Source organism: Nicrophorus vespilloides, unplaced genomic scaffold (assembly GCF_001412225.1).
Source record: "Nicrophorus vespilloides isolate i.1.1-1 unplaced genomic scaffold, Nicve_v1.0, whole genome shotgun sequence".
In the NCBI taxonomy this organism is placed as follows: domain Eukaryota; kingdom Metazoa; phylum Arthropoda; class Insecta; order Coleoptera; family Silphidae; genus Nicrophorus; species Nicrophorus vespilloides.
The window spans coordinates 41,873-65,454 of NW_017098097.1; the positions used below are offsets into that span (position 1 = coordinate 41,873).

At 28.4% G+C, this 23,582-nt stretch overlaps 1 long non-coding RNA gene across 1 annotated transcript in view; it reads left to right on the forward strand.

The window, feature by feature from the left end:
* LOC108561687 overlaps positions 1-23,582 on the forward strand; it is a 50,022-nt gene that overhangs the window by 16,619 nt on the left and 9,821 nt on the right. Inside the window, exons 2-3 of the long non-coding RNA XR_001891025.1 lie at positions 10,430-10,546; positions 10,791-10,793. This is a non-coding gene — a long non-coding RNA (uncharacterized LOC108561687). The remainder of the gene's footprint in view (positions 1-10,429; positions 10,547-10,790; positions 10,794-23,582) is intronic.

Sequence of the window (23,582 nt, forward strand, 5' to 3'; positions counted from 1 at the left end):
ACTTTGTCTTGGAAACTCGAGGAAGTTCTTGCTTAGTTCCAGAACTCGTTTGTTTGCTTAGGAACATCCGAGACGTAATTCAACGCAACAGCTTTCTTATCGCATTTAACTGAGAACTTCTCATCCGAATTGTTAATAAGATGCGATGTAAATTTCCATAAAATACAACCAAACTTTCGCATTTCACGTCTTTAAATAATGCAAAAACATTATAATTATGAAATTTAAATTTGATGGCAGAGTTGAGTTCTTGCAGTTTCAGACCGTTTTATAGTGAATTCCCTTTTGCGGTGCTTCGGGCTAAACATGACCGTATGATGTTTAGTGAGAGTACAAAGTTCACTTTGCGTTTCCTCAAAATACATTAATCGAAAAACGCTACCATTAACTGTCATCGATGTCACTAACTGTCATTGTTGCTATAGGAAATGTTACTACCAACTTCAGTACTACTTAAAAGTATAGTTATATAAACATTAAAGTATTTAACTAAGGAGTTCTGTAAAAAAATTACTTAAAATAATGCAAAACTGTATAATTAGAAATTAAAATTTGTGGGTAGAGTTGGGTTGATGCAGTTATATAAGTTTTACTGTGAGGTCCCTTTTGTGGTGCTTGGGGCTATACATGACCGGATGATGTTGATTGAGGGTACAAAGTTCAGTTTGCATTTCCACTGAATAAATTTCAAAACCTCTTCTTTTCTTTATATTTCTCTTCCGGTTTTACTCAATTTGTAGACTACGTAAAAATACATTTATTTTTTTGATCACTCTATTTTTCACGTATTCTTTTTTTATTCGGAGGAAAAGTGCAACGAACAAAGCTGCACGCGACATTTCATACGCTTTTCGATTCTCAGGGAAAATCTCTCAACCGGTGTAAAATATATCGTATCAAAGAGGCCTTAGAGTGCAGACATCTATATGTTCCGGTGTGTGTAGTTATGCGAGTGTTTTATAACGAGCTGATCGTGCATAAGTCAGCAAGATTTCTATTCTGTCAAAGTATATATATATAAAACAAATTTAATTACATTGTAACAGGAGATTTTATTTCATCAATGTTTTTTTTTTAAATAATTTTCTTGCATAAATATACAATATAAATATTTTTAGTAGCAAATTGTAAAAATTATTATATTATATAAAAAATAACAATATTTAAGCTATGTTTTTGGAAATTTAAATAAATCACAGAAAACTTAAAGTTAAATAGAAAATTGGAGAAAAAAAAGCTATAAATTTTACTATAAAATAAATTCGTTATTGTAATAAATCAATTAAGAAATGAAGCAACAAAGTTAATAATGCTATAAGGGAAACGTTAATCCGAAGTTTGCGATTTAATGAATCGTTTTGGGTTCATTTAACAAACGGTCGTTCGTTATGATTATTTCTTCGTCTTTATTTTTTTGTTCTCCTCGTCCCAGTTTTAATACAAATCGTTTCAATTTGGTTCATTTAACCGATTCCAATGGAGAAAGTTCGACGAAGCGAAATTGTTATCGCCTACTTCGCTAATGGAATGTTATTAACAATGTCTTTCTCGATTCCTTCGCACGTCGCGTTAGTTTTTTTTCTATCTCTGGATGTATCAGGTTCTTCGCCTGGAAATTTATTGTCTTCGTTTATATCGAACTGATTTATGTTATGAAATTGATGCTCCGCGTTGGAGCATTTTTCTAGACAAAAGGTGGACCATTACATCGTTTTATATACTATTGTTCAATTTTGTATACAGTGTTATGTTTCCAATGTTTGCGCACTCAATCAACAATGTATATTTTGGAATAAAATATTTCTATTCATTTCAGTGAATAATCTTTGTATATTTTTAACTTTTTATAAGTTTATTAGAATAATAAGTTGTAAAAATGAATAATTTGTTCTATTTTTTTTAATATTTAGTGATCGGGTCATTTTGATTCGAAAATAATATTATTTTAGAATTTGTACTTTTTTATTGCTTTTCACAAAATTTATAAAAAAAATCTAAAATATATTAAGGTTTATTCCATGTAAAAATTTGAAAACAAAAACAAAATAGATAGATTTTAAACGGATCAAGAAACACGTGTTGAAACTGTTTTGGCACAGTTTGTCTTGGCAACCGACCAATAGTTGTTCACGATAATACCATTTCGATAAACATTCATCAATATCAATCAAAAAGTAGTAATACTGTTCAATCAAAGCATTTGTAAAGTGCAGACCTTGAAAAGTCTGCTGCACATTAACAAAATACACATTTCATCCACGAATTAATAAATATACGTGCATAAAATTACACAAAACCCCTACGAGATTAGTTCACTAAAATGTTTACATATTTGACGCTCCAGATTTAATGTAGTATGGGATAATCTTTATTTTGATAAGTCCTAAGCTCTTCCACCTAAGCTAATAATAACTGACTGAAATGTACATAAAAAAAAAGAACTGAAATAACACGAATCGTTTCAATTCTAAAAGCAATCACATAAAAGTCTGTTAAAGAAATTTTGAAAAATATATATATTTTTGATTTAATAAAACAGATAATTATGAAGAAAATGTGATTATTTTTTGGAAAAGTACAAATTTCTTTGAATGCATAATTAATTTCTAATGGTATTATCACTCAAAATACTAAGTGTCTGCATAATCTCTTCATTACTTTCTACATCTGTCTTCAAATTTCCATGCAAATTGGATTAAGCGCATTTTGCATTTATAATTGTAGCTTTAACTTTTCCTTGTTTTATTCAATTTTCTTCGTCTCTATAAAAAAAATAATTGTTTTCATCTCTTATTTTTTGCAATTTAATAATGTAAATAAAAAACGCAAAAGTTTGTTTCTAAATTAGTTTCTAAAAAATCAAGGTATTTCTGTAATTATGTTAAATATATACTGAATTAATTAGTTTAATTAACTTGAAAACAATGTGTAAAATAATATATTTTTTTAGTATTGTCAAAGGGATTATGTTTTTAATTTGGAAATGAATAACTTTTTTCAGTGCATTCATTTTCATGATTTTTATTTTGTAATTGTTTATTTGATTTTTTTTCTCTTATTATAATTTTAATGTTAGATTAAATATTTTACATAATTTTTATGATTGATTTGTGACAGCTGTCAAATTTTCACGTCAATGTAAATTCGAGTATCTATAATACCATTACATTTTTTGGATTTTGATGATTGATGTGTGACAGCTGTCAAATTTGACTTACATGCTATTAGATCTTAATGTTTGACATGTGTCAAATTTGACATCCATGCAAATACAGCTGTAATTAAGAGGTGCATTACAAATAGAAATGAATGGAAAATGTGAAATGTAAAATGGAAAACCTTTCTAATTCATTATTGATAAGATGTTCGATTTAGAAAGATTGTCTGTAATGGTGTTAGATTCTCATGCTACTACCACTTTATTTAAGAGGTGCATTACATAAATAAACGAATCGAACATGAGAAATGTAAAGTGGAAAACGATTCCAATTAATTATTGGTACGACGTTCGATTTAGAAAGAACTATTAGATTTTCAGTACTTTCATGATTGATGTTTGACATTTGTTAAATTTAAATTCCATGCTACTACAGCTTTAATTAATATGTGCATTACAAATACTAATGAATGTACCATGAGGAATGTAAAGTGAAAAACCATGTCAATTAATAATAAGATGTTCAATTTAGAAAATGTGTCTGTGATGCAATTAGATTTCCAGTGCTTTCATCATTAAGATTTGACATGTATTAGATTTGATCTCCATACTACTACAGCTTTAATTAAGATGTGCATTACAAATAGAAATGAATTGAAAATGAGGAATGTAAAGTGCAAAACGATTTCAATTAATTATTGATTTATACGACGTTCGATTTAGAAAGAACTATTAGATTTCCACTGTTTTCTTGATTGATGTTTGACATGTGTTAAATATAAATTCCAAACTACTACAGCCTTAATTAAGATGTGCATTACAAATTGAAATTAATGGAAAATGAGGAATGTAAAGTGGGAAACCATGCCAATTAATTATTGATAAGATGTTCAATTTAGAAAATATGTCTGTAATGCAATTAGATTTTCAGTGCGTTCATGATTAAGATTTGACATGTATTAGATTTGACCTCCATGCTTTTACAACATCATTTAAGATTACATAAATAAATGAATAGAACATGAAAAATGTAAAGAGGAAAACGATTCCAATTAATTAATGATACGACGTTCGATTTATAAAGAACTATTAGATTTCCAGTACTTTCATGATTGATGTTTGACATCTGTTAAATTTAAATTCCATGCTACTACAGCTTTAATTAAGATGTGCATTACAAGTAGAAATGAATGGAAAATGAGGAATGTAAAGTGGAAAACCATACAAAGAATTATTGATAAGATATTCAATTTAGAAGATGTGTCTGTAATGCAATTAGATTTCCAGTGCTTTCATGATTCAGATTTGACATGTATTAGATTTGACCTCCATGCTTTTACAGCTTCATTTAAGATTACATAAATAAATTAATAGAACATGAAAAATGTAAAGAGGAAAACGATTCAAATTGATCTATGCTATTACAACGTTATTTAAAATGAGCAAATTACATAAGTAAATGAGAAATCTCAAGTGAAAATTAATTATTGATAAGATGTTTGATTTAGAAAGTGTTATTAGATTTCCATTTTTTCATGATTGATGTTTGACATCTGTTAATTTGACCTCCATGCTACTACAACTTTATTTAAGAGCTGCATTACATAAATAAATGCATAGAAAATGAGAAATGTAAAGTGGAAAACGGGTGCGCAATTTATATTCTATTTTATTTTATTTTTCGACGTGGGGAATTTGTAGAACGCGAAAAGGATGCTGCTCCTCCTTTGCGCTGAATGGGATTAATGCGGCTATGATTAGATCAGGTGGCGGGCGGGCGCGCTGCGCTGGTGCCTTTCGAAGGGCCCGAAGCGAGAGAATGCCATTAATCAAAATGTTGCGCTACATTTAGTCCTTTGCTTCCAATGGACCTGTCAAAGGCAGACCCATAACAAATGGAGATTATATTCCGCACCGACGGATGCCTTCCTCCACGTGAAACGAACGAAAACCGATTCCACACACAGACACACTTTCATCCATCGAACTAACCACGCACAAAGATGTCTAAAGATGAGAAAACAAGTATCGATTACTCTACTATCTTTTTGTTATGCACGCATGATGCACGTGATTAGATGAACGTCTGTGGGGACTCCACACCGGATCGATGAGAATTAACCGATGCGGAATTCGACGGATTATTTAATAGTTAATTGGATAGAGGTAAAAGGGGAGAGGTGTTCGTAATTGCATGGTAATTACACGTAAATATCTCACGAGAAAAGTTAACAATTTTGATTTGAAAAAAATATTAGTTTCGTTTATTAAAACGTGATTTAGTGTTGTAGCTAAACAAAAAACCAGGAAATTCACTGCTGTGTATAAACAGTAAATAACGAACTTCTTTAATATATTTGAACTCGGGCAATTTAGCACGTAATATATCACCAGTTTACTACGCTCCTGCCATTGTTAATACCTCAAACTCTTCAAACATTTACTCAGTTCTATGTAAACCCCAGTTAGAACACTCTGCGTTTTCATTATTTTCTATGTTTTATTTTCCTTTTTTTTTCACAAATATTATTAAAATCTTTCATAATTAATAAATTTCTTAATTTTGATACAAATTTTAATTAAAAAACAATAATTTGACAAAAAAATCTTTATAATAAATTGATTGTAGTCAAAATTATATAAAGTCTCTTTCAATTAATTTCAGTGATTTTCATAAATTTTGAAAAATAATCATGTTTTTCTTCTTAAATATCAAGGAGTAGACTTTTCATTTAAGCTTGGATTTGCATATGAAAATATTATTTTTCTTAAAGTATATTTTTTAAACTGTTTTTTTACTGGAACGTGGCGATGCAGTGATGCTGATACGAATGCTTTATGCATAATAATGAGGGCGAAACGGTGGATTCTTCCTGAAAGGTACAAAGTTTTGACATGAGATGTAAGCTTTGCAAAAAGGGATGACATAGTTTATATTCCGAGCCGGAAGCTAATTTATATTTTTGTTTTTACAAACTATTTTTTTCTTTTCTTTAGTTTAGTTTTGAATGCAGCAAATGTTCTACATATTTTTTATAATTTGAAAAGTTATCTAATAATAATGTTTATCAATTTTGTTACTGTTCTTATAAAAATGGTATCTTTAATCAATGTTTAATTATATAGTAGTACCTCGTATAGTACGGCCTCGGATAGTCCGGATTTCTGGTTTGAAAGTTTCGAAATGAACTAAATGTTAATTGAGTAAAATAAATTCCAAAAAAAAGGACACATTTTTTTTTAGATATAAGTAATCGGTTTAAACGACTTAAATACGAATACTTCAATTAATCCGGTTTAAAAGATTACCCGTACTATGCGAGATATTGGTTGACCTATCGAAAAGTATGTGAGTGTTAAATAAAAAATTGACATCAATATAGAAATGACAGTAAAACTGTCAAATAAAATTTGACATAAATAAAAAAAAATGGTGTTTTTACAAACTTTTTTTTCTTTTCTTTAGTGTAGTTTTGAATGCAGCAAATGTTCTACATATTTTTTATAATTTGAAAAGTTATCTAATAATAATGTTTATCAATTTTGTTACTGTTCTTATAGAAATGATATATTTAATTAATGTTTAATTATACAGCAATACCTCGTATAGTACGGCCTCGGAGAGTCCGGATTTCTGGTTTGAAAGTTTCGAAACGAACTAAATATTAATTGAGCAAAATAAATTCTAAAAAAGTACACAACTTACACGACTTAAATACGAATACTTCAATTAATCCGGTTTAAAAGATTACGGTATGTTTGAGGAAACGATTATCCGTACTATGCGAGGTATTGGTTGACCTATCGAAAAGTCTGTGAGTGTCAAATAAAAACTGACTTAAATTCAATATAAAAATGACAGTAAAACTGTCAAATAAAATTTGACATAAATAAAAAAAATGGTGTAATTTTTTTTTTATCAGGAAAACTTTTTGAAAATGGGTTAATTTTTACACGAATATTTTTTAAAGTATGCATGAAGTGTTGAAAAGGAATGAGAATGATGTAAATCACGTGTTAAGTAACAAATGGCAATCAATAAAGTTCAGAGGGAAGAGAAAATTATTGAAGCGAACGGTTATGTCGGCATTCCAGAAACGCGAAATCGAATTGAGGTGGTCCATAAAAGTTAGGAGAGATTCCATCCTTCCCCACATGCATTTCCTATCTCACGTCTTCTGCTCTCATCCTTCAAACCTTCACCCCTTAGCGGATAGATAGGAGGGTCGCCCACGACGTAAAGCACAAACACAAACCGCTCGAGAACGCTATTTGGGTCATTTGCGCAAAATTCCGCTTTTGTAAACCCGTTTATCTCTCTCTTTCTTCTTCTGCGAATTCTGGAAACCTCGAGGAAACGGACAGAAATTGAAGCGGACGTGCGGCGACTATCGCGTTACGTCCATTAAACTTTGATTGCCCATTTGGCACAAAACTACAAAAAAAAAATAGAATATGTTGGAAAAGCGACAATCGTGCCAAACTTTTCGAGCACGATTATTACCCATAAATATTAGCAGAGTTAATTTGAATTCAGTCAAGAATTAAATCTTTTTGCCATTTTGTTAACACCTTGAAACAGAGATTTACGAGGGTTGAAATTCAAAAAGTATGCTAACCTTGTAGTTTAATTCAAAAGATTTACTGCTTAAGGGTAGAAAAAATAAATTATTTTGAAAAAAAAAATAGGAATTGGTGCAAATTGGCGTTGATGAGGGTGAACCGACGGCATGCAAATTCGTGCAGCGGTCCTCCTCATCATTTATTCCGGACGAGGTAACAAAATTAAATTACAGAAGAAAAGAAAACCACGTTCACAGGAGAATAGAGGAAAACCGCGTTAAAGCAAGAATAGAAGTAAAAAAGAAAACATACAACAAAACTCTGTTGAAAAAAAGTTTCTTTATTTTGTCATTCGAATGATTTCATTAGCGCCTCATCGTTCCCTCTCTTAATTAACTTCTCCTTATTGGCTATAAACGAGGAAGCACACAACACCTACCCTCCTTCGAAACCCAAAATGTTGCCGAACCGCAAACAAAGTTTTAATAAAGAAATGCGGTTATTTTCCACGAGCGCTTGATTAATATTGACGTTCGTACGATTCGTTTATTTTTTTATGTTAGTCGTTTGCTTTAGAAAACCAATTATTTCTGAATATACAAACTTATTTGTTAGTACACTAACGAATTACACTACACGAAATGTACCTGGAAACAGAACGCGTAAGTTTCCGTTCTTTTAAGACAAAACAAAAAAAAAGTTTAATTGGAAAAGAACACAGCCAGACTATTTTAATTATTCTCATATTTATTTCAGTTTGTTTCGATTAATTTTACAATTATTTTGTCTAGTAAATGAAATTTCAATTCTAAATTACAATTCAGATTAATGCACAAAATCCAATATTTTTTTATTTAATTGATATACAGTTGAAATCAATCAGTTTTGGTAACGTTTTGCAGATTCATCGTGTTTGTTTCCATCGAAATCAATTTGCATTATAAATGAAACGATCAGTTCAATTTTCTATATTTAATTAAAAAGCTGATTTTCATGCAACCGGTCGGTTTCCACATTGTAACTGATTTATTTTAACCGGATTATTTCATAATATTATTTATTGAAAATATCTTCTATTTTATAATTATAATTAGTTTATAATTAATTATTGGTTCAGAAGGTCAAGGCTGAAGTTTTTCTGCCAAATAATTATCATTTGTATTCAAATTGGAATCATTTAAAAACTTCGTCGTTTAAGTGTAATACTCGAGTTGCATCAATGACGTACGTCCACTTTATTTACATGGATACGTTTTACGGTTTCATAAAAAGACAAATAAATTAATCAAGTAGACAGTTTTACGTCTTCAGAAAAAAAAATTGATTGCAATTTGAATAACAAACAAATTCTAAATAGTTTTTACTGTATTCCACCTGGTACAGTTTTAAGTCTTATTTAATTTGTTCTTTATTTCATCCTTTATCATCTTGTATAATTCAACTCATAACTAAAGAAAAAGTAACAACATTGTATTTTTTAATTAAACGTTATGAGAAGAATTTTAATTAGTTTTAATTCAATATTAATGTTATATAATTAAACTCTGAAAAAAGAATTCAACAAAATTATATATATATATTTTTGTATTTTAATATCTTTATAAAAGAATCTGAAAGAAGATTAAATATAAGCGACGGTTCATGTAATTTCCGGATTAAAACGTCAGTAAAATTAACAGGAAACACGATAAAGGTTTCGTTTTCTCGATCGCTGTAATTTCGTGGAGCTAATACAAGTCTGGAATCGATTTTTTTTTCATTCTCTCCTTTTTTCATGAAAAAAATAATTTTAATGTAATCAAACTTTTATTAATGTTTAATAACGTTGACTTTACCGAGGTTTCAGTTTACAGTGAAAAATAGAGTGAAATTTATGTACGTTTTGAGGAAAGTTTTAGTAAATTGCATTTTTAATTAATTGGTAAAAAATTAATTACTTTTTATGGCTTTTTTTTTAAATTTTTATTCGTTTTTAAAACTAATTCTAAATTTTAAATTATAGTTTAAATAAGTATTTTCATTCCATTCATAAAACTATGCATAATCATTATTAAATCCAAAATTAGAAATAAGTATTGTTCTTTAATTGATAAAATGACAGTTGTTGACAGTTGACGTAAATCATAGTTGACAGTCCTGTCATTGATGTCTCGTGTCATTTGTATAAGAAGTCTGCATACTTGTAAAGAGTGAAAGAATCGTTTAATTTATAAAATGACAGTTGTGTCATTTGAAAAAGAAGTTCAGTTTATAGTTAAAAAGTAATTTCTAAAAGCTTCTCACTAATAGTGAATGTTGATGATTGATTTTACTAGAAACAACGGTTTATTTATAGAAAATGTATAAGATCTATCTGTGTATTTGTAAAGAGCGAATGAATCGCTTGACTGCGCTACAGTCCTCAACAAATTTCCTGATTAAGCCCTTTCGATTTATAGGGCCGTGAAGAGCGAATGGACTGAGGGAATGCTGATAATCCTTTGGTCCTTTTTTGTTTGAGGGGATGCATGATAAACGGAACGATCGAAATTCGGCTGCAATTTATAATTTTCCGGGCAATTTTCGCTGATAACCGATTCCGCCGTAGTCCCATTGTATATCACCGAGTTTTATCCCAAAAATATAAATCAGATTTTCGACAAAGCTTGTAGTTTATAAGATCAAAAAAAAAACGAAGAGTAATCTAATTCTGCTATTATTCTTTTCTAGGTATCGAATTTCCGGTGTTCGCATAGGATCAGTGAGTGCGCGCGTTTTCCTTTTGTGCCGATTTGTAATTAAGTGTCTAGGATGGTCTAGGATACATTAGCGTACATCGATTTTCAGGTGAGTTTTCAGTGTTATTCAGTTTATTTGATATTAACATCATATTACAGATATAAGTTTGTTTGGTGATTAAAACATAAATTTCCCTAACAATATTAACTGAATATGGAGTTATATATTTATTAAAGTTGGTACTAACTTTAACTGAAAGTTAATTTACATTACATTATGATATTATGACATATCTCATAGTGTCTTAAATTGGTACTGTTCCTAGAGTTTCTAACTCCTGGAAACGGTTGAGCTTGTTAAAAATTTGTATGACTGGTTGCTCTTTTATGATGCAATAAAGATACGGTTCATCCTGGATGTTGTTGATATGTATACATGTCTGAAAATGTTATGTAAGTTGTATGACTGGTTGCTCCTTTATGATGTATAAAAGGGCTAGAAGGGTTATAAAATAAACTACATCATAACTTCTGAATACGGTTGATCCTGGATGTTGTTGATTTGTATAAATTTCTGAAAATGTTCTGTAAGTTGTATGACTGATTGCTCTTTAATGATGCAAGAAAGATACCAGTTAGAGAGATGTCTTAATAGAATTAACTCCTGGATACAATTGATCCTGGATGTTTTTGATTTGTATTTATAAATGAAAATTTTATGTAAGTTGTATGATAATATAACCAAAAGATGGCGTGGTTTGTTAAACTTAATATTTTATCTGTCAATTATTCTTGTGTAACTTTCCTGCGTTGGATTGTGGCATCCTTTATAATTACAGAAGTAAAAAAAATGAGTAGAACGTGTGAAATTTTGCAGCAGCAATTCGATTATTAACAGCTTTTATCCTTTGTCGCGCTGTCGAATATCGAACTTTGTCCTCATATTTAATAGACAATTTGATAATAAAACAAAGCGCGTTGATTGCGTCCATTACGCAGACAATAAACTATCATTCTTTGTGAGGGCGGCTTAATTCCACGTAAATCAACCCCCCCGGAGCGGCCATCCCCTGTTATATAAAACACGAAGCGTCGCATCGAATAAAATACCAACCGTTGCGCAATTATGCATTGATCATCCATCCTCGGAGCATTGTTTAAACTGGGCGTTATCACGTTTTACGCGAATGTTGATTTAGATCAGAGTTGGTCCTGTTCGGATGGACGAAGTTTTTCTGAATTGGGATTAGGATGAAGGGGAAAAAGTGGATAAATCATGTTAGCGTTGAAAGGATTCCGGAAAAAGGAAAAACGTGTGCGAAAGAAAATAAAAAATCGATGCAGAAAGCTATTAATTCTAACTTGAACGTGTAGTTTCTTCGAGGAAGTATACAAGAGAACAAGGAAAAAAAAATGAACGGCTAAATTACAACGTGTTATACGTCGAAATGAGAGAGAGAAGAAGTTTTTTTTTGCGACGATTTTTCTTTGCTGATTATGTTTTCTTTTAGCTGCTGAAACTGGCTTGATATATATTATTTACGTTAAGCAGGAATAACATGTTTTGGCTCCGGTTAAATAATGTGCTTGATTTACGCGCCAGATAAGTTCCACGAATTCATAGGAAAAAATATATATGCAAATAAATAACTATGTACGAAAGCTAATTAAAAGCTACACGAAAACAAGGGGTGCAGGTATTAATTATTTTCATTATCCAGATCAATTAATGAATGTAATTGATCAAAATATATATTATTTTCTAATTATTGTACAATTCTATTCCGATATACAAAAGAAAAAACTTTAATTCTACGCATTTGTTGCAGCAACCAAAATAATAAGAAAATACTATATTGCATGAAATAAATAAGAAATTTATGTAAAAATTCTAAAATATTTTCATTAATTCATCTAGAAACTTATATTTACAGTTTTCAATCAATATTTCTATACAATACAGTAAAAAATGTTTAGCAAAACAAAAGTAATTTCGAAAATTTTGCTTAAAATACTTTAAATAAATTTCAAAAAGTCTTTCAATAATTTACTCAATTTTTTTATTCAATGACAATTTTAAGCATAGCAGCAGATTCATAGTCAAAGGAAATAGTGGAATCCCAGAGCATCAATATACTGAAGTTAACCTACAACACAACAGCCAACTTACAAATTACAGAAGAATATAATGGTAAAAACTTCAATTGGAAAGTTTACCAAAAAAAGCAAAATGTCTAGATTTAATTAATATACGCTTGAATAAGATTGTAAATGATTGTATAAAGAATAGTAAATATTTGTTTTGTAATTTAATAACTGCATTCTGACCATCCATTATAGCTTTAAAAAAAGAATTAGTTTCACATGATGACTATCACAACTAATACGTCTTCGTTCGTGTCGTGTTGAGCAAGCAATTCTTCAATGTCCGGACCAAATACAAAACCTTTAGACGCATCGTTTAACCTATGAGAAAAGCCTTTCAAAGCAGTATTTTTCTGTACAATAAACGTTTAATTTTGAAATAAATATAAAAAATAAACAATTTGTAAGTTAGAATTGTTTTAAATTAAAGTTCATTAAAGTTTGTATCAATTTATATAAAATTAAATATCAATTAAAATTGTCATTAAATTAGTGCGGTTTTTCTCTTTATATAATCAAGCCTCTTTTTGTACGGTTTATCATTTTTATGTATGTATTTTGTTACTCGATTAGTCTGGTTTCAAACAGTAAATAATTGGAATAAAAGACTCATTAAATGAGTTTTATATTTCGTATTTTCCTATCTCAAAAACTTCTGGACAAAAGGAAATCAATTGAAACTTTTCAACAATTCAAAACTATATGAGATGATGACAAAAGAAAGTCCAAAGTATAACAGAACAACTTGTGTTAAACCATCATTCTCAGTTCCATTAAGAAAATCGTAGTTTATAGAAACTTTTTATATTATTTATTTAGGTTGTATGTATGAAGTTTATAGTAAAGTTTATAGTTCGCTTAACGAACATTTCGCATAACGAGCAAAATAAATGGTAAGGAAAATGACTCGCTTAACGAGCGACGTTTCGTATAACGAGTAATGATAAGAAGAGAAGTCCGCAAATTTTGGAACGATCTAAGTTTGTTGCAATACAAATTTAAGAATTGATAAAGGATTTAGTTATAAATTCGATTAATTAAAGTTACTCTAATTCCATATACGAAATTCTCAAGAAAAATGTAAGGAAAATCTGATGAAATTGATAATTTCATGAATAAAAAGAACTAATATTAATAATAGTAAATTTCATTCATTGATAATATCTAAATAATTTGCCGAATTTTGAATGGAAATGCATTTTTAAATTATATTAATTAATAACTCGTTATTTTCTACAAATTTAAACATATTTATTGGACACAATCTGTTGGCAAAGTCAAATTTAATTAAAATAAATAAATTTAAATTGAAATTAAACAATTAATAATTGTTTGTTTTATTTATAATTATAATATAAACAAACAAATTGAAATTGATTAAAATTATAATTAATAACAGCGAAATGTAATCAAAATAAATCGCATTACCAATAATGTTATAAATTTCTTCTTTTTATTTCGAGATGCGTTTGCATTTCATTAATTATTCTTTATCAATCAATTTTTTCAATTTAAATATGTACGCGCAATTGTACATTTCGCATTACTCATTGTGTATGCACATTGGGAATTACGAATTCCGAATTCGACCAAAATGAATATGCACGAAGCCTTCAATAAATTAGCAGTCCGAGCTATTAACCCAATTAGAAAATATATATAAAAAAACAGCACAAAAGTTTTGTTGTGAGATAAAAACATACATTTTCTCATAGAATTTTATCGAAATTATTAATTGGTGATATTTTTTTAAATAAATTTCTTTCTAAATAGATAAAATATAGACTTATCTTACTAATACAGAAATACAAAGGTTAGTGATCTTTCGATCAGTGCGGATTCATTATAGTACGATTTGAAAATTACAAAACAAACTAAAATAAATTATAATACAATAGTACACAACATGTTTGTTTTTTTTTTCATTATGCAGTAAAGTCCTCGATTAGTCCGGTTTCAAACAGACCCGTACTATGCGAGATATTATAATGTTTCTATTACTCTCCATGTAAGTGTAATACTTGAACAATAAATTAGTTTATTTCATTTATGTTTAAAATCTATCAATTTTATATTATAATAAATATAAAATAAATACATTGAAAATATTTCTTATGAGTTTTCGAACAAGTGCAATGTTATATAAAGTATTACGTTGTTTGTTTTGTTTTGAATATAAACAATACTATAAATCATATGACTTATGAGGAAAATTCGCTTATTCTGGAATTTTGCAGTTGACTAAATTGTGAGTTGGGTCAGCGCTGTAAATGTCAGAACAATGCACGGTTTATAGTCATGTTGAAAACAGACATCTTAAGACGATTTTTAATCTAAATCACTATTGTCTAATTCCACATTTATGCTTTAGTTATAACTACATTTCCGAATTTTGTTGTATAATTTTTGTATAATTATAACTCAGTCATAAATTTACTTTAAGTATATTATAAAATAGTGAATTCTGTTAGATATGTAAGGAAACATAATGTTCTGAATTCATGAAATTGGATTTTCAGGAAAACATTGCATCATATTAAAAATAATTGGACTTATAAAATATTTTATAAACAAAGATTTCCTAGTATTTATACAAAAAAATATAGTTTTTTCAAACAGTCCAATTAATTTTTGTTTTAAAAATTATGTTAGTTATTATACGAAAAGAAAGTAAAATAAATAAGTATAAAGTTTTACTGAGAATAATTTTGATTTATGACGTTCAACTTTCTCCAACAACACGCGCATGCAACATTGAATTTCTGTCCTATTTCCTAGAAAAAATACAGGAATTTAATGATATATTGTCAACAATAAAACTAGACTAGAAATAACAACAAATTTTCATCACTTTATGTTTTTTTTATCTATTTAAACATGTTTATTGTCCCAAATTAGTACCAAAAGTTTTTTAAGAATTTCTTAATTATTTAGTAGAATTAGGAGTTACATTTCCTTGTAAATTTTCAAAATAATTTAATAAATGAAAATTTAACTCACTTTAAGTTTAATTTATATTTAAACATTTTTTATTGGCACAAATTTAGACCAAAGGTTTTTTTAAGAATTTAGTAAATATTTCGTAGAATTGCATTAACTTGTAAATTTTTCAATTTTTTTTTAATTATTTCTTAAAAAATAACTATAAATATATTGAAATATAAACAATTATTAGATTATTAAACAAATATATAAAATAATTACAATTATTATTTTTTTATTGGCAAATTCATAACAAAATTAAAAATAAAAGTGGCAATTAAATAAATTGAATAAAAATCCCGTCACGTCAAATGCAAATGTAATCAAATGTAAATGTCAGTTTGGAAAAGCCATTATTTCATTTGTAATTGAATTTTGGTTTATAAATAAATTTTATAAAAAAAAACATTCTTTTTTGTTGTTCGTTGTTGCATTCTTCTCGTTTCGAATTGAAAATATTTACATACACGTACAAAAACAAAAACGGGGAATGATATTAATCACAAATCCCGTTTCGATTTCTAAATAATTAATGTGTTTGCACGGGGTGATTTATTTCGTTACCCGATTTATAAATTTATTTGTACAGGAAGAACGAAAAAAAATCAATGAAAATGTTTGTTACGAATAGATGTATGTATTTTATTAAATTTATTGCATGTAAAAAAAGGAAAGTTTTTTTCGTTTTGTTATAGACTGGGAAATGTTTTGTGTATACAGAATGAAAGAAATAATCAATACTTTATTGTGTATTTTATTAAATTTTGTTAGGTTAATGTAAGAAAAATCGTTTTATATAAAGTTTTTAGTGTGAAAAATTGAATAATACTTATATATTTCGGCAAAAGAATTATATACTTAAATTAATGAAATCTACCGGTAGACGTGTGTATTTTATTGAATTTGTTCAGTTTTTACATAACAATATAAATGTGATTTTTTATTTTTGGTACAAAGATTTAAGGCTGAGAAAATTAATATTATTTACAAATTTCTATGAAAATGTTATATTTATAAATTTATCTACACTTAACAAAACTAAATCAATGAAATCTATGAGTAGACGTGTGTATTTTGATGAATTCGGTAAAATTTTATATAACAAAAAAATGGAAAATTCTTTCTTTTCGTACAAAGTTTCAAGTCTGAGAAAATATGTATAAGTGAATATTATTTATATATTTCGATGAAAATTTTTATATTTCAAAATTTATCTGCGTAGAACATAACTAAATCAATGAAATGTATGAGTGGATGTGTGAATTTTATTAAATTTGGTAAAGTTTATGTAACAAAAAATGGAAATTTTCTTTCATATTATATAAAGTTTCAAGTTTGGGAAAATGTGTGCAGGGGAATGATATTTACATATTTCGATGAAAATGTTATATTTTACGATAATGTTATCATTGAATTATCTTTGCGTATCTGCGCGTGTTTGTACAGAGAATGAAATCATTGTATGAATATATTATTTTTTGTATGTTATAAATAGAAGATTTATCTAATATTGATTCTTTAGTTAATTTACTCATTTAAAAATTAGTGATTTTTATTTTTATGATTTTGTCACTATTAAAATGTTGGATCAGGAATCAAACATTTCATTATAAAATTAGATAATCTGCACTAAGGAAATGTCAAAAGAAAATTGACATAAGCTCAACTAGAAAAACATGGCGGAAAATTAAAATAGTAACGTTTCTTTTATGACATCTTTTATTGCAATTATTGTCTACATTTTTTCAACAAATTTTCATTCAAACCGTTGTAATTATTACATAATAGCATATTATCTTTCTAGTATTAATTTTTTTATGTTGATTTTCAATGTTAAAAAATCGATTAATTACATAATCCAATTTAAATTTTGCAAAATTGATATTTTTTTCGTTAGTAAAATGTAATTCTAGGAATACGGACATTGGCAGATTCAATCATCGATATTACTTCTACAATTTTATTGGTCACGTTCACAATTACTTAGGAGAGTGCACGTACAATAAACTAGGAGTTATGTTTCGTGCCGTGCAATAAATACAATTGCAGTTGTATTTATAAATGTTACGTGGAACGAGACGCAATTAAACCGACAATAGTCTAGGAAATTGCTAAAAACACAGCATCATCACAGTAACCCATTTCCTCGTATCCACAATTTACTAATGAAAACTGCCTCGACGGTAAATCAAACCGGATGAGCACATGAGATTAATTACATCTTGCCAATTAATTGTTACGTTTCAACTCCGCACAATTTGCTCGATACATTTTCGTATCATATCTGAGTTTGGGCTCTGTTTTCGAGATAATCTTAGCGTGGAAATGTATTATGCAACTTCCCACTAATGCTCATAATGTAACCTCAGGCTTTGTTTCATAGTAATCAATTTTCGGTATTGCATGTAATTACATAAACATTTCTATAGTTTTCATATTGTATCTTGATTATAGCAGCAGTTCTCAACCTTTCAGCTACGCAACCCAACATATATGTTTGTAGTTGAACTGCAATCCAATTGTTAAAAGTATTTCATAAACTCCTTGCTTTTACACAACATAATAGCTGTCATCTCGTGACCTAACATATTTGTTGATATTTACACAGCGACCTAATTGCTAAAAGTATTTCACCAACTCATCGCTGTTACACAAGGTGACAGCTGTCATTTTGTGACGTAACATATTTGTTGATAGAATTATATAGCGTTCCAATTGCTAAAAGTATTTTATCAATCCTTGCTTTGACACAAGATGATAGCTCTCATTTTATGACCTAACATATTTATTACTAATTATCCAATAACCCCATCGCTAAAAGTATTTAACCAGTTCTTTGCTTTGACACAAGATGGAACCTGTCATTTCGTGACCTAACATATTTGTTGATATTTACACAGCGACCAAATTGCTAGAAGTATTTCACCAACCCGTCACTTTGACACAAGGTGACAACTGTCATTTCGTGACGTAACATATTTGTTGATAGAGTTATATAGCGTTTCATTGCTAAAAGTATTTCATCAACTCCCTGCTTTAACACAAGATGACAGCTGTCATTTCATGACCTAACAAATTTATTAGTAATTATACAATGACCCCATCGCTAAAAGTATTTAACCAGTTCTTTGCTTTGACACAAGATGACATCTGTGATTTTGTGACCTAACATATTTGTTCATATTTACACAGCGATCCAATTGTTAGAAGTATTTCACCAACCCGTCGCTTTGACACATGGTGCTGTCATTTCGTGACGAAACATATTTGTTGATAGAGTTATATAACGTTCCAATTGCTAAAAGTATTTCATCAATCCTTGCTTTGACACAATATGACACCTGTCATTTCGTGATATTTGTTGATATTTACACAGCGAACCAATTGTTAGAAGTATTTCACCAACCCGTCGCTTTGACATAAGGTGACAGCTGTCATTTCATGACGTAACATATATCTATATAGTTATGCAGCTACCTAATTGCTAGAAGTATTTCACCAGATTATTTCCTTGCTTTGACACAAGGTGACAGCTGTCAATTCACAACCCATTTAAAATTTACTGTCAATAATTTCAAATTTATTTAAACATATATTTGATTAAAAATAGTACATGTAAAAACTAATTTAGTATTTGCACATATTTCAAATATTAAGACATTTAAATTAAAATGTTTTACAAAACTGTATAACTTTCTATTTATTTGCGAAGAGAAAATTTGCGTATCGCAGTTACATTTTTGTTTAATAACACAATTATAAGCGGATTACTGCCACTATCTATGCTCACAAAATAAACAAGCTACGTAACAACTGCATAACGAGTTTTCCCTTTTTTGTGTGTTTTTTTTTATTTTCTCGTTGTTGGCTCTGCGGATTTAGATCGTCGCCCCCTTTACATAATGGCATTATAAAATATGGAACGAGAAAGGTAAACAAAACAAAACGTTTTTCCAACGTAAAAAGCAGAAACAGACGCAATCTTTTTTTTTTATTGTTGTTATTTCCTCAGCTATGCGATGCGACTGGAAATTATTGCTCTGCGAACGTCGCGCGAATAATGTTAAGACTATGGATTTTTCACTTTTCCTCGAACGCTAATGTTCTGATATAAATTTGAATTATTATTTCACTTGAAACGTATTCATCTCAAGACGTTGTTATTCCTAATTGGTGGAAGCATAAATCTTGGGTTTTGTAATTAAATATGGATTGTTTTATTTACGATCTGAAAATCGAAATTGTTGTTTCCCAAGTTTCTGTTTTGAATACGAGTGAATCTATAAATAATCCTTAAGCAATTTACTTCTAAAGCGATCGAATTACCAATTATATTTGATTGCATCATTACATATTTCAATGCAGAAAGTATGGACGTTGAAAACTCGCAATAAGAAAAATCGATTCCAATTAATTGCACTTGCTTTATGTTACTTGCATTAACTTATTTTTAGTATTTTATACTTTAAGTGTATAAGAGTCTAAATTATTGAATTTTTATTGAATTATTTTAAGGCTGAAGGTCGAAATTGGAACTTTAGTATTTAAATATAATAGAGTTGAAATTGGATTGTCTTTTAATAAAGGTTGAAAGTTCGTTGTAATACAGAAAAGGAAAAACTTAGTTGTATTGAATAAACTGTTAACTTTATTGTAGATAGAAACACTGGGAATACTAATATAGACACGGATTCTGAGTTCAGACGTTAAGTAGAGAACGCGTCAAATCCCAAAGCCATTTTCCAGAATCGAGAGAGGATAACATCACGCACTCGGAAACTATCACTCCCAGAGGATGCATCCACCAGGTAACTCATTTCGTATTTTGCGGAAACTTTCGCAACCCTCCGCTTATCTCCGACATTACTCTCGTTCTTTACAGACAAATTTCTTGTTTACGATCCAATCCCAACCTCAGATAAACACCTCTAACAATTCATTTAGTTAATATTTGCTACCTTAATTGATTGATACAAAAATTAACTATATTGATGAAAGATTCATTTTCACATTACTTTTTGAGAATTATGCATAATTTGATCAATATTAATTTCGTATTTTCAAATAATTGACTCAATTTTCTCTACTTTCATGTACATTTTTTTCTCAAATTATCTGTAAATAATTTCTAATTATTTGTTTGTGAATTACGAAAATATCTTTGATAAAAACAGTTACAGGAATACAATGAATTTACATTCAATTTACTCACTCAATTAATTCATACAAAAAACTAAGTTTTTCAACTTATAAGTACTTCAAATTATTGCTGATTGTTGTCTTAAGAATTATAGAGATTTTCATCAATGAGATTTTCATTTCTCTCATAAAAAAAAACTAACTAATTAACTAAAAAAGTTTTTCTACTTCTAAGTATATTTTATAATCAAGTTATTGATGTTTGATGTCTTAAGAATTATATACATTTTGATGAATGAAATTTTCATTTCCCTGCTAAAAAAAAACCTCCAACTAATAAAATAAATTACACTCAATTAATTAACTAAAAAAAACTTAAGTTTTTCATCTTCTAAGGAGATTTTTTACTCAAATTATTGCTAATTAATGTATTAAGAATTATACAAATTTTTATCAATGAAAATTTCGTTTCTCTGATAGAAAAACCTCCAACTAATAAAATAAATTTACATTCAATTTACTCAATTAATTGACTAAAAAAACTAAGTTTTTCAACTTCTAAGTAGATTTTATACACACATTATTACTGAGTGATGTATTAAAAATTATACAGATTTTCATCAATGACAATTTCGTTTCTCTGATAGAAAAACCTCCTACTAATAAAATAAATTTACACTCAATTAATTGACTAAAAACTAAGGTTTCTACTTTTAAGTAGATTTTGTAGTCATATAATTTACTTACGAATTATTAACATTCTTATCAATGAGAATGTCCTATCTCTGATAAACAACCTACAACTAATACTATTAATTTTCTCAACTAATTAATTGACACAAAAACTAAGTTTTTCTACTTTTTTGTAGATGTTATACTCATTTTTTTGCTGATTTATGACTGCATATTTCTTAATGCAGATTCTCATTAATGGGAAATAACTAAATTTCTCTACTTTTATGTTGCTTTTATACTCGGAGTAATTGTTGATTGATGGCTCGAGAATTATGCAGATTCTCGTCAATGCGAATTTCGTGTATTCACGCTCGAGGGTCGCCGCTTTGTGCTAACGATAGTCTCAACAGAATAGCTACTCAGGATTCCTTCATTAAAGTTAATTAACTATTTGATATTAGCCTTCATGCGCATACCTGATATACAATATTACAGACACATAGATGTTACCAAAAAAAAAGTAATTATTTACAGTAAAATTTTAGTTTCAGTACAGACAAATAGTTTAAATATTCAAATTATATTTGTCAAGTTTTATTTATATGGAAATTAAAAACTGTAGCAAAACGTCCATAAAAATTACATCACTAAATTAATTTACTTAATTCAATATTTATTCGCTTTTTGAATACATTAATAATAATGGTAATTTCTGATTTATTTATAATAAAATTTCGTAAATTTAGTAAAAATTCATTTAAAAAGAAAAACAAATAAATTTTGTGATATAACGCAGATTTCGAATATAAAAACAACATTTTTTCATTAAATTAATGAAATGAATAGAAACTGATGCACGCAAATAATATTGGTTGGGATCAAACAATTGTTTATTTTAATTAAATCGTATATTTACATGCAAATATTTCAGCAATAATTATTTAGTTAAATCAATTTTTCAGTTCAAATTGAATGTAGAATTTTGTTTGAAAAACATATAAAAACCATAAAACATATTTAAATATTCTACTATGTAAAGAAATAGATGTAGATAAAGTAAACATACAATAAAAGTAGTAAAAATAAATTAATTTTTGATTATATTGAAAACGGGAATGTAAAAATGCAGCAATTATTTCAATAAATTTAAACAATTCAAGTTTTATTGCATACATAAAATTTTTGATACCACATATTTTTTTTATTTCAGTTACTGAATGAAAACTCGTTTACACATAGAAAACATACAATAATATTATTTGGAACAATTGTAAAGAGTTATTGATTTTGTATTTATTGAAATTGCGAATGTAACAACAAATTTCACAATCGTTTTATAATTTCATTTTTCCACAGTTTACTTTTTTTTGGTTCTATTTTTCTACGTAAAATGTAGGTAATTTCGATGAATTTAAATGTTCGCTGTCGCATGCAAATGTGTAAATACTACAATTTTCAACGCGAATTCAATCCCCTTTGACATCACGGTCAAAGCTCTTTTTTTTATTCTAGCAATTCGCATATTTAAATAAAAATATATATGTTAAACTTTACTTTTAACCTTTCAAAACTGAAAAATATATTTACTAATTATTAAATGCATACTTTTAAAAAAATTTTAATCTCAATAAAATTAGTGAAAATGGCGAAATTGAACTGCAACTTTTTGGAACGCTGTATTTTTTTATTTGAAATTGGATTTTATTGAACCACAAGCAAAACATGATGGAAACAATTAAATGCGCCTGGAGCGCGAATTATAGCTCTGAGTTAGTCGATAAGCGAGTCAAACGCTGCACGAATATGAACCTGCGGAATCTTCCTCCATTCACGAAGAAGGGCTTTATTGAACGCATTAATACTTTGGTATTTTTTAGTACTGACATTGGCCTGTAAAATGACCCATACCGAAAAGTCGAGTGGATTTGCATCTGCAACTGTGCGGTCGAAATTAAATGTGGAACGTTGTTGGTTTTCCTGTGCTTCGTGTGATGGTGCATAATCTTCTTGAAACGTCCACTCCTTTTGACTGAAATATTTGGTTGGCTTCAAAGCAGCTTCTAAATTCAATTTTTGAACGCGTATTACAGAAATATGGATAAAAGCACAAGAATGTTGCTGGATTCCCCAAACATTCAGCTTTCATGTGCATATATTGGATTCATTCTATATATTATAGTTTTCGAGTAAATCAATGAAATGTG